This window comes from Rhodamnia argentea, chromosome 9, assembly GCF_020921035.1.
Source record: "Rhodamnia argentea isolate NSW1041297 chromosome 9, ASM2092103v1, whole genome shotgun sequence".
Taxonomy (NCBI): domain Eukaryota; kingdom Viridiplantae; phylum Streptophyta; class Magnoliopsida; order Myrtales; family Myrtaceae; genus Rhodamnia; species Rhodamnia argentea.
The window spans coordinates 16,163,854-16,177,198 of record NC_063158.1 but is presented as its reverse complement, the minus strand read 5'-3'; the positions used below and the strand labels follow the sequence as shown (position 1 = coordinate 16,177,198).

The 13,345-nt window shown below is 37.4% G+C and overlaps 1 pseudogene; it reads right to left on the bottom strand.

The window, feature by feature from the left end:
- Positions 1-270: 270 nt before the first annotated feature.
- LOC115730706 lies at positions 271-13,043 on the bottom strand (annotated as a pseudogene).
- Between the last annotated feature and the right edge of the window lie 302 nt (positions 13,044-13,345).

Genomic DNA, 13,345 nt, shown 5'->3' with positions numbered 1-13,345 from the left:
CTGTAATAGCACCAACCCAGATGAATGTATGGCCACTGATGAATCAAGACAGGCACTTCATTGTACAAATCCATCATCTACTCTTCACAACTACTATTGCCACTATATCATTTGTCAACTCTTTCCGCTTCACTACTACAGCATCAACTCTAAATTACATCAACGAAAGAGACGCATCAATAATCTTCCATAGAATCAGAAGCGCGTTAATGTTGCAAATTCGCAAAACGGAGTAAAGATATTGCCATGGCGCTCAGAAGAGAATGCACGGAGAAAAATATGATTCAATGACTTTCCATTGCGTCAACAAGATAAATGTTCCTTCTGTCCCCTTTTTCTCAGTCTATCTACTCTGACAGAGAATGATACGACTCCAAGGAAAAGCGCCTCTTTTCCCATGCCAGTGTGAATAAACGGAACAGAGCGAGAGACTCTTTACCCACCTAGCTAAGACCATTTTCAGCTGTGTGAAACTTATTGCCTAAAGGTTTGCTATTGTTACATATCTTATTGCATATAATCTTCATAGTAATCATCACTAATCACGGAGACAAACCTCCCGAGCCAAGGAAGCTGATGCAAATCTTTAATAGCATCTACGTATGAGTCTGTACAGCGAGGAGGGGATTGATATGGATGGTGATCACTGAGACTGAAGCCACCAGCAAGAAACCTTTGAATGAGCTCCAGTTGCGATCTCTCTTGGTCCGAGTATGCATCCATTATCATGGGGAGTGAATTGAAAGTTTCCCACGCCCATTGTTCTGATTCCTGAGCTGAATGTGAAACTAAATCCTCAGAATTGTCTTCGTCCCAGAATGCACATTGACAAGTCTGTTGGCCTTCTCGATATTCAGCACCACAAGAATAACAGAACTCATGGCCGCACCTGCAAGACAAAGAAAACAGAATTCAAGTTAAACTGATTAGGCAGTCCAATGAGAAAAGCTATATTACAACTAATGGGTGCCACATTTGGAGTAGAGCAATGCCAGTACTCTCAGTTTTACTTTGGTGTTTAAACCAGTGAGACTCATCAGCAAGGTGATCAGTTTGTGTAAACACGTGGAATGAATTTTTATAAAAGCTATTGATGTGTCCAGCAATTATTATCTTCTGCAGTATGCCAGTACTCTTCACTGCATGATTACATGCAGGGACACCGCACCAGGCACATGCCTTGCATAAAGGATGCAAGAGCCTTTTAACATATTCATGGAAAACCCCAGAGTGACCTGATGACAGGAACCGACCGAACTGTCCTTCCATCTGTGACACCTAGCTAGAATACAAACAATTCAAGTTCCATTGACGTTGAGGTAATTGTTGAACTGCCACAAGCTCTTCTACATTTATAGAATATCTACTCCATACTTCCAAGTGCAAACTGCCATGCCGGTCAAAGTACCCTAATATTCCAGAAAATAGAGTAAAGCCTGATATTTTCAGGTACGAGTTGAAGTATTTGGTGCCATTTTGAGCATTTTGGCCTGCACATAAGAAAATGTCATCACTCATAAACAAACAATTCCTCTTACCAGCATGTCATATGGTAGCAACCCTGAGCAAGTTCAATCATTCTACGACACTGCTGGCAACACCTCCATCTCTTGTTTGCTGCTAGACGATGCAAAGTGATGTCTGCAGCATCTCTTCCTCTGCTGGAAGATCTTGGTACTCTTCACAGGTCAATGAAGAGTGCCAGGGCACACCACAATCCAAACAAATAAACCTCTGACAAGCTAGACACTCAATGCAGCTATTTTCTGACTGACTTGAGGAACTTGCCCTGGCTGACAAGCATTCCTGAGGATCAAGCAGGACAGAACAATTCAGAAAGGAGCAATAGATTTTATCAGAGTGAATATTTGCTTCTCCGAGGACTCTTTCCAGAGATTCATATGAAGCAAGTGGAAGGAAAAACTTGCACTCAGCAGGGGATACATAGTATTTGCATTTCAACTGGGGACATCTGATAGGAACTTGAGAAGCGTGTACTTTTCCATCAACATAAGTTCTCATACATTGGGAACAGAACTTGTGTGAACATTTCACGTTGATCATCATGGGTGATGGTTTATCCTCACAACAAATAGAACAGTTGTCAAGAGACTTCTCTCCGTCGACAGGATATGAAACAATCCCAATAGCCACTTGTGCCAGTCGACATGCCCTATCCAGCTCATTACCGGACACAACTTCCAAAACAAAGGTATCAAAATTAACTGCATGTTCCAGTATTCTCTGCCTCAATGCAACAAGAAGTGGAATCTCAAGCTTATCTTCATTCACTATCTGTCAAAAGCACCCATGTCACACAACCATTAAATGCACTGCATGTACAACGTGCAACCAGCAAAAGTATAATTTCTACTACCGACAAGAATTATATCAAATAATAACAGATACATCCTTCTTTAGACAAGCTTACCTGATCGTATAACATCTTTGAATCAGTAAAGACATAAACATGACGGACGTTGTTTTGTAAAGCCTCTACTAGACCATCCGCAAACTCTTTGTTTTGTTGCTCAATTTAAGAAGGCTAGAGATAAATGCTTTACTTCACGATTAGAGAAAGAATTCACGAATTTGACTTTCCATGGATTGAAATTCAATACAAGAGAACAGCTCGAAGGCCAAAACTTTTCCAATTTATTTGAATTGGCAATAAGGGTGTCTAACTATGAGTAACTACTTAAAGACAAAGATGCAAGGCTCGTGAATATTTTACACAAAATGTCGCTTCCGTGAAAAAACGTGTCAATGACGAATCTGACCAAGATAATATTAGACAAAGGAAAATAGAATTTGTCAATGACAACAAAAAATGAAGTTACCGATGAGAATCTTGAAGTCTCTTGTAAAGTCATTGATATCGGCAATGAATGACTAACGTGACGATAACCGTTGGTCAGTTATTTCTTATCCATTTGTGAAGTAACTTTCGGTAACCACCAAAAGGCAATTTTTCAAAGATAACCGTTTGATTGGTTATGTCTTATCCATTCGTGTAGTAACTTTCGGTAACCATCGAAATGGAGTCATTTGTTCTTTCTAATTTGGTAACCGCTATGTGTAACTGCAATTGTAAGGGTTATAAATACTCAAATGTACTCTTTGTAAAGTCCCTCAATCAATGATAGAACTCAATGTTCTTCACTTTTCGCAATTTATCTTTCCGCAACTTTACATTTTCGATCTTTCAATTCCCGCACTTTAGACGTTGTTTTAGATGCTTCATCATCGATTATATTCTGACAAAGTGTTATGTGCCTTGTCGTTGATTAAATTCCGACGAAGCATATCCATTCTTTGTGATTCGTTTAGACTTCCTGTCTGAATTGCCATAGAACTAATTCATTCCAAAAGCTTAAGACCACAACCTTCCATGAAAGATATTTCGTTGCGGCCCATTTCCGGCAAAACAATATTTAATACTTACCGTATTAGGGGAGATTTGTGTATTTGCCTTGAATGGAAATCATTTAACTAGAGAAATCAGATCTTTTTGTTGAATTCTAAGCATCATAATCATTTTCCATCTACTACTCTTCTAAGAAAAATGTGTACTACTTACAAATAACCACCGTCTTAGCCCCCACAAAGGCACTCGACTCGGTTAATATCAAGAATTGTGATCCAAAATGGAGCCATATGTCATCGTCAAAATAGCATTAGGGATTTCTCCAAGAAAGCGGAGCCATTTTCCCCCCCTCATATTTCACAGGTCGGGTTATATATGGGTTCCCTAAACTTTTTTAAAACAGATTCAATTGGCCCAATAAACAAATACCTAACTACATATGGAAATTAATTGATCGGGCACGTTCCCATTATAGGCCCTAACCCATTTAAGGACTTGGCGTTTATCGTCCCCTCTTTTATTTTGAGAAGTATATTTATTAGTTCCCACATTAGGGGAGATTTATGTATTTGTCTTGAATGGGAAGCAAATTCACATCATATCCTTTTGTTGAATTCCAAACATCATAATGACTTTCCACCGACTAGTCTTCTAGGAAAATATGTGTACTACTTATAAATAACCACCATCTTAGTCCCCGCAAAGGCACTTGACTCGATTACAATTAAGAATTGTGGTCCAAAGAAGGAAGCCATGAGTCAGCCATCGTCTTCGGTGTTTCTACTATTTTTGGTCCTCATAAGCATCGGTATGCTCTTCATCCTTTGGTGACGTTTCATGGTAGAATGATTTTGGCCATCTCCATTGTCTATCCTATTTGCGAGTGCGCGTGCAAGCGCGCGCGCACACACACATATCTCTCTCTCTCTCTCTCTCTCTCTCTCTCTCTCTCTCTCTCTCTCTCTCTCTCTCGATATTCTAATTTGCCATGGCATCACCCAAGAATCGGTTGACATTACGAAAAACCTTAAACCGGTATATCCTTGACAAATTTATTCCAAACTAATTTTTTGACCGTCAAAAACTCAAACTAGTACACTTACCCTCCATTAATTTTTGTTAAATGTTATCCTTCAAATTACTAAGTTAGATAACGCGTGGCGCTTAACGAGTGTACCTATTTAGGGTTTTTATCCTCCATTTGTCACAGGTGTATGGATTTTGGATTTTTTGTTGTATTAACCGAATTTAACTAAAATTAACGAAGGGAAAATTTGTAACAAGTGTACTAGTTTGGGGTTTTTTGGTGATCAAAAGATTAATTTGGGGTAAATTTATCACAAGTGTACCAGTTTAAAATTTTTTTGTGTTTGAGGTAAAATTATCACATGTGTATTGATTTGGGATTTTTCGTGATATTAACCCCCAAAGAATCGAAAGAAGAAAATTCGTCATCCCTAATATGATCGAGAGCATCTACTTCGAGAATATACTAGTGGTTTTTTTTTTTTTTGTATTAGCCCAATTTTTGCCAAATTGTCCGATAGGATTTTTCTTAACATGACAAACCGGTCTATCCATATGTGTGTCACAAGAAAAAAGCATCAAACATTATTTTTCAAAATAGTTGAAAATGTATTTAGAGGTATGATGAAGCTAAATAAGATTATCTCCCCTATAATATCGCCTTACCGAAGACAAGGCTTGCAACGATGCTTGTGTGAAGAAATTTGCCAAACTTCCTAGAAGCCATGGATTTTGCGACAAGGACAGTTGTCTTTGTTGTCGCCCTTGCCCATAAATGCATAATCCACAAATATATGAAGTGAATTCATGGTCTCTCTCTACAAATAAATGAAATAAAATCGTGGTATCTCTCTATATGCATAATCGAGTTTTACATTATTTTTAATTATTAGTTCTCACAAAAGATAGATATAGTTTTTTGCATTGTCTAAGATTAGCATATGGGGTTAAATCAATCATCTTATAAGTTTAAGTGTCTATCTGTTGACACTCAAAAATAACCTGGGCCATGATAGGTCGAGAAATTCCATAAGGTACCGTCGACAAGGCGGTTTTGACAATTAGCTGGGATTGGCAGCCAAGTAAGGTAGCCGTTGTCGATAGGGGCTAGTCAATAAATAAGAGTCAACCAAAGGACGGTTGCGTACCACGATATCGATATGAAGGAAGAAGAAGAGTTAAAGTTGGAGTTGAAATGCTCTATGGATAAGAGCAGATCGCTATCAGATAACGTCCTAAAGTTTATGAGAATCACATACTGGAATCTCAAAACAGTTAGGATTCAAAATAATAACCATTATTATCGGTTACCTTCCTTATCTGGATATAAATATCCTAGAGAATTTCACTTGAAGGGATATCCACAATCAATAGCACATATCAATTTCTTTGACAATTTATTTATTCTTTACCAACAATTTTTTATCATTTACTATTTATTGATCGGTGTTTTTTTTTTAGTCGGATAAGTCGATCGGTTTGAGGAGTAGCCATTCCGATAGATTTTCTATCTAAATCGCCACGGAACCCGATTCAACTCTAAAAACCAAAATCTCGACACTTGATGAAAGATCCTTCGGTGACGAACATTTTTGGTGAAACGCATGTTAATTCAATAATCAAATATTACATAGTTTTAGGTACATTTCAAATTACGATAACTCCCTAAACCAAATCTATGAGACTGTATGGAATAAATATAAACTTTTTGAAATGACTTCTTTTATTCCTTTTGTCTCACTTGATATTAATAGTGAGTTTCTTCCTTCATTGATCCGAATAGAGGAATATGTTCTGGGGAATATCACCAATGAGGTGATTGTTAAAAAATCCGCATTCTTATTGTGATGATAATAAAGATAGTCAAATGCTACTAATATGTAAATTGGTTGAGTTATATCGGGTTATATTTGCACAAGCCAAAAAGCCTATAATGTTATAAAGTGCACTAGATATTTTTAGATAAAGATCTACCCCGTTGATGTTTAGAGTGCTCTATCGATTTTTGGGGTTCGTAGCCGATCTATGAGGTGAACAAGATATTGGGCATTGAAGATGTCTACAAACCGGAAGGATCTCTATAATGTGAACATCTGAAAGGACCTTGATCAAGGGTGAACAAGCAGAAAAGAATGAGGATATTTGTGATGGCTTGGAGGTATAAAGATCGGGTGAACAGTTGGATGGACCTGGTGATGGTGAACAAGCCTAGAACTGTGATATTCTTAAAGCTTGGAATGACCACATTTGTGAAGGTGAACAGCTTGGAGGAGTCGCAATTGCAAATATATTGGGAAGGACCGAAAGAAAGATCAAGTGCACGAAATTATTATCCGAGCAGCAAATCTTTGGCAAAAAGCAATTGTCTTATATAGATCAAGTGAAAGATCAAGTGAACAACATCATTAGACTAGTAAAGATTTGGACGTCCCGATTATGGTGAAGACTAAGTACAATGATGAAGATCTTGACAAGAAGGAGAACAAGTCAAAGATAATAGATATTTATGATAACTTGGAGGTACCATAGTCAATCTATCATCAAGATGACATCTTTGGAAGTTAAGATACTCAAGAGGATCCGTTGTTCCCACGGTTTTCCTATAAACAATACCAACGGACGAAAAGATTAGGTGCGACAATGTTTTTGCCGATATCGGGTCTGGTGTTGTTTGAACAATGGATAAGTGCGAAAGTTTCGTTAGAAGAAAATATAACCGTTGGCTGGTGAAAGATCCATAGAAAAAGTTCGGGAAGTCTATTGGGTAGATTATAGCCATTGGCATATGTCAATTTTTCCAAAACAAAGGTCGAACAGCAGATGTTTTAGAACAATGTCAGAAACATGAGTTGCAATAGTTTCAATGGATCTCTCACAGCTAGTTGGACTTCTCAAGCCCCTCTAACTAAAAAAATGAAGTTGTCTATATAATGGAAGACTATCTAAGCCAAATGTTGGCGAGAGCACAATATAAAATGCATGCTTGCTATTAGATGGCTTTCTCTCACTATTTCTTTGTTCTCTCAAAAGATCTTCTATGTTGATCTTTTCATTCCGTAATCTTGTGAAAGATTAAGTGTACAATAGTGAGGTACATGAGTCCTAATTGTGTGATCTATTGAAAAGACGGTATTTGCTATTTGTAACTTGTCTTGAAGATTATTAATGGATTCCAACCCAAGTTGTGGCTATTATTATTAAGAGTGGACGTAGGCTTGGGGATAAAGCCGAATCACTATCTTGTGTGCTTGCATTTTACTTGATCTTTTACTCAATCTTGCACAAGTCCAGATATTGTTTTATGGAACATTTACTCACCATATCTTTTTATATCACCCACTATTTTGGGTGCTCTTATTTCTTGTGATCTTCATACACTTCAGCACACAATCTTCTCACGGAATTTCAAACATCTCACGACATGATCTCTACAATATCTCTACAAATGTTTGACTCAATGTTTGAAATTAAACTTTTTTTTTCCCCAAATATTTTTCAAAGTTCTCAAACAACCTATTCGCCCCTTTAAGTTATATTGTTAGCCCAACATTTATCATTGGAATATTTTAAATTTCTTTCTTAACTTATACACGATCCGACTAATGCGACTTAACACATTGTGATTTGAGATTTCATTTTTCTCTATATATATATATATATATATATATATATATATTGCATTATTGCATATTAACCTCGCTAATGTTACTTCACTACTATTGTTAAAACGAAATTGCACCTGAAATTAAACCCATTCCACCGAAGTTACCACCCCTAAGGATTTGAAGCCTCGATACATCAGAAACGAGGACAGCAATTCTTTTGGTGAAGATTGCTGAAAGCACATTGTTGCTAGACAACGTCCTCCCAAAATTAGAAAATCCGACATCTCCGCGGTCGGCAGAGTGGCGGTAGAAGGAACAATGTGGTGTTGAGTGACCCTAGCGAAACCGTACCATTTGAAATGTTTAGTAAAGCGGGGAAATCAGAATTGGAAGTTGCGGAATTTTAAGTCGGGTTCATCGAGTCATCCGTGGTGATCGCTTGTGGAGGTGGCAATATGAGTGCAAAACCCAGTTTTTCTTTCTTATATTTCATTGGTTAGGTCATATGTGGGTTACCTAAAAAATATTAAAACAAATTCAGATGGGCCCAATAAATAGATTCCTAACTTAGCTTCAATATTAAACTTACCAACTATTAGTAAAATAAACCTACCAAAGCATATCGGGAATCGACTCAAGAGGCTGAAACGAGCTACGATTAATATGAAGTAAATTCTTTTCATGGTTTTAAATTAAATTATTAAATTTTGGCGGCTCCTAAGTGATAAAAGAAAGAAGAACTCATTAACAAGAAACTATCGGGAGCCGCCTCAGGGGGCCGCGCCCGTGGAAGCTCTTTGTCCCGTATGCCAAAGAGCTTTTATAGTTTCAACTCGTATTCATTAGTACGTTGGGATTGGGCCATGAATAACTATTGCTATATATTTTCTCTTTCTATTGTAATTGAGTAATGTAACAGACAAGTGTGCTATGCTAATTATAGTGCAATTGTCTAATGGATGTAACCGTAATTTAAGGGTAAACTAGGATAAATCTTGTGTCTCGATTTTTTTTTTTTTCTCGTTCTTACGCTCTATTTGATTGTGATTGAGCACCGAATCCTAACAGTTATGCCTAATGCATTACAATTTCATAACCGAATTTTTTATATGCATTATGAAGGGAAAAGTACACTAAAAGTGTCAAAAGTTGTGGATGGCGAACACTTTAGTACAAAAAGTTTCTTTTGGATCACCTTAGTGCCAATTTTTTTAAAAAACAATCACTTAAGTGAATGGCTGAAAATCCAACGTGGCATTTCTTCATTAATATCTGAAACCAATGTGGCTCACCGGAGGTCCAACAAGCAATAAAAAAACTGAAATTTAAAACAAATATTTAAAAAATACAAAATTAATTAGATTAAAAAAAACCTAAAAATTTAAAATAAAAAAGGACATGTGCACTAGAAGTCCTAAAACTTGTCTCGAAAATTTAATTGAGTTCTAAAACTTATAAAAAGTGCATTCAGTCCTAAACTTGCCAAATTGATGTCATCGAGTCTTTCCGTTAATTTCATCCATTTAGACTAACGTAAAATGTTGACATTTGTTAATATTTTCTCTCTCCTAAAATGATGTGGTCTTGGTTCAAATTTGACTTTAGTTTTGTTTGAATTTGATTTAAAAATAAGCTAAAAAAATGATTGAGAACCAATCGGCGAAGACCGTGCCGGCCCTCGCCTCCTAGTTCTCCCCCATTTTCTCTATTTTTCAATTCATTTTTTAGCTTATTTTTAAATTTCATCAAAATAAAATTTGTATTAAGTTTGTATTAAAAAAATTATTTTTTAGCTTATTTTTAAATTTAAGGGTTAATAATACCATGGAAAACCCTAAACTGGTACACCTGTGACAAATTTATCCTAAAATATTTTTTTGATCACGAAAAATCGCAAACCGGTACACATGTGATAAATTTATCCTATTTTTTTTACCACCAAAAATCCTAAACTGTTATATCCGTGATAAATTTATCCTAAACTAATTTTTTTAACTAGGAAAAACCCCAAACTGGTACGTCTATGACAAATTTACCATTCATAAAATTGAGTTAATATTACGAAAAATCTCAAATTAATACATCCGTGACACACAGTGGGTAAAAATCCTAAACCGGCATACCCATCAATTACCACATGTCATCCAACTCAGTAATTTGATGCTTAGATTTAACTAAAATTAACGGAGGGTAAATGCATCACGGGTGTGCCGGTTTAAGGTAAATTTGTCACAAGTATACTAGTTTGGGGTTTTTCGTGGTATTCACCCTAAATGTCCCGTGGATTGAATTTTTATAAAAGAAATGTCCCGTCATATTAAAAAATAAATTATAAATGTCATGTGATCAATTTGATCAGAATTTATCCAATTTCGTACTTAAATGGTTGTTTTTTTTATTTGACATTTAAGTAAGTCAGCGAAAATTTTTTACTCTAAAGTGAGAGCCGTACACAATTTTTAGTACTTTTGATTTACTATTCCTGCATTATTGACGTGATCGTTATGTCACGAATTTCTTACACAACGATCATTACCACGTGAGTCCCCTGTTAACATTTTGTTGGAAAATTTGCCGAGTTCCAACAAGTCCATCAATTGCGAAACAAACAGAAAGTTCAATGCATTTGGTAATCGAAATCAATCTAATTGCAAAATGTATTAATGTCATTGACCATGGATGAAACTTATTTGTTAACCTACTCTTTTGTATGACTTTTCTTTCTTTTCTTTCTTTTTTTTTTTTTTTGGGTCTAGGACTTTTCTTGTTTATTACGGCGTGCGAGTCTTATCTATTGAAGTTTTCATGTAAAATCAACATATTAGTCACACACAAAGGAACCCCCGTGCCCGCGCACGAACACACAGAGACCCTAATTCCAAAGACGGAGGCGATAATTTGGCGACGAGCCTACCACGATTCGATGATGGCTTTGCTCAGCTACAGCAACGATCCACCGTCGACGACAGCTAGTTGGGGCAGCCGCAATAGATGTTGCAGAGGTCTTCAATGGCAGATCTACAACAAGATGACGATGTTCTTTGTTTGAACTTCTTCTCCTTTTTCATGTTATATTTTATTTTATAAGATAGGTATGCTTTCTTAAATATCGAAAAAAATAAAATCCTTTTATTTATTTTTGTCCAAAACTATGATATGTGCAGTCCAGGTAAGCAATACTGATCCTTTTGTTTGACTTCTTTTATTTTGAGAAGTATGTTTAATACTTGCCACATTAGGGGAGATTTGTGTATTTGTCTCGAATGGAAACCAATCAAACTGGACAGATCAAATCCTTCTCTTGATTTCCTAGCATCATAATCATTATCCACCGGCTAGTCTTCTTAGAAAAAGACGTGTTTTACTTATAAATAACCACCGCCTTGGCCCCTGCAAAGGCACTCGACTCGGTTGAAATCAAGAATTGTGGTCCAAGAAGGAAGCCATGAGTCAGCCCTCGACTTCAATGTTTGTGATATTTCTGGTCCTCATGGCCATCGGTATGATCTTCATCCTTTGGCATCGTTTCGGGGTAGAGTGATTTTGGCCATCTCCATTGCCCATCCTATCTGCGCGTGCACACACATCTCTCTCTCTCTCTCTCTTTCATATTCTAATTTGCCCTGACATCACCCAAGAATCGAATGAAGAAATTGCATCGTTTCTAGTACGATCGAGAGCATCCGCTTCGATATTGTATTAGTGATTTTCTTGGTATTAGCCCATTTTTTGCCAAATTGTCTGATGCGTGTAATGACTAATGAGAATGGAAGAAAAAAAAACTTCGAAAATTATATTTCGTAATATTCAGAAATTTATTTTACCAGAGGTACGACGAAGCTAAGTTAAATTATCTTTATTTTTGCAAATGATGTTAGTTACAGAGCCAGGATGTGAATGAATGATGCGTACGAGTTGATCATGATGCGATGCAGGCAACGAGGTGGTGAACGTGGATGCAGTTGGGGCATGTGCAGTTGTTTTGTGGACAGGCGGCTGCGAGTCCGACACCGTCTGCGACGATGCTTGTGTGCAGCAACTCGGTCGCGTAGTTATAACCGTAGGACATTGCGATGAAGGCAGGTGTCTTTGTCTTCATCCCTGCCGATAAAGGTAGCTTGTATTGGTCCTCAACCCTGCCAATAAATCCACAATCTACACAATGAAATAAATTCACTACCTCCCCGCAATTAACAAATTTTTCTGTCAATGATTGCGATTATCGCGCATGGACTGAATTGGCACAAATTCAAAAACTTTAAGACTCGATTAGCAAAAAAGAGATGATTTTAGAAGTGAATTGATCCTATTACAATAAGTTTATGAGCGAAGATCAACCGACCGTTCATGTGGCGGTCACTAGGGCCGGTTACCCTCGCTGAGACAGGGGCAGAAGTGTCTCCCCAACCCCTCCGTCCTGTTGTCTTCTGTTTTCTCCCCATTTCAAATAAGGTTTTCTCTCCATCATATAAGTAAATGTGGGTCGCACGAGGACTAAATTTGCTGGATTCAAAGAGTACAAGGACCGAACAAACATTAATCAAGAGTCCAGAGACTTATCTTCTTGACATTTCGCGGATAATTTCTATTCCAACCAACATACGGGTCTAAAACAAGTTTCGACGTGAAAGGTATCGACAATTACACGCACGTGCATACATGTAGCTATATAGAATTAGAATCTAAAAACCTCACCGAGAACCGGCGCCCGTTAGAACCAAGCCTCGACACACACAGCAACAAGGACAGCAATTCTTATGGTGAAGATTCCTGAAAGCACATTTGTCCAAGAAATCATCGCCCCGAAGTCAGAAAATCCAGCATCTCTGTATTAGCACAACAGGGATAGCAGGACTGTCGATTGTATTGAGTGATCGCGCAATACCAAACTGTTCGAAACAGTAAGCAAAGTCGAGTAAGCCCAATAGGAGGTTCCGGATTTTCAAGCCGGATTCATCTATTCATCCATGTTTATTGCAAGGTTCATACCCAGGTGGCAGAGGCCTGTGGTATATAGGAGTCGTATGTTTTTCTGCCACCGCCATCGCCACCGGAGCTGTGTTACCCGAGGTAAATACTGGTGAGCCTAACTGTGTAGAGTTGATTCATTGCTATTTGTTTTCCGCTATGCTAGCACTTAAGAGACTCTCAGATAAGAGTGAAGGATCAGTGCAGGAAACGGTCCATCCGCAAAAACCTCCATTAATTGCATTAAACTTATTCAAGGCAAAGTGTACACAATACCAACACATAATCCAAGTACGTAATGAGGCACCAACTTCACAAGCTTTTACAAGATTAGCATTGCTGAATTGAGTGTTTGACAGAGCTTTGAGAACTTAGCTTT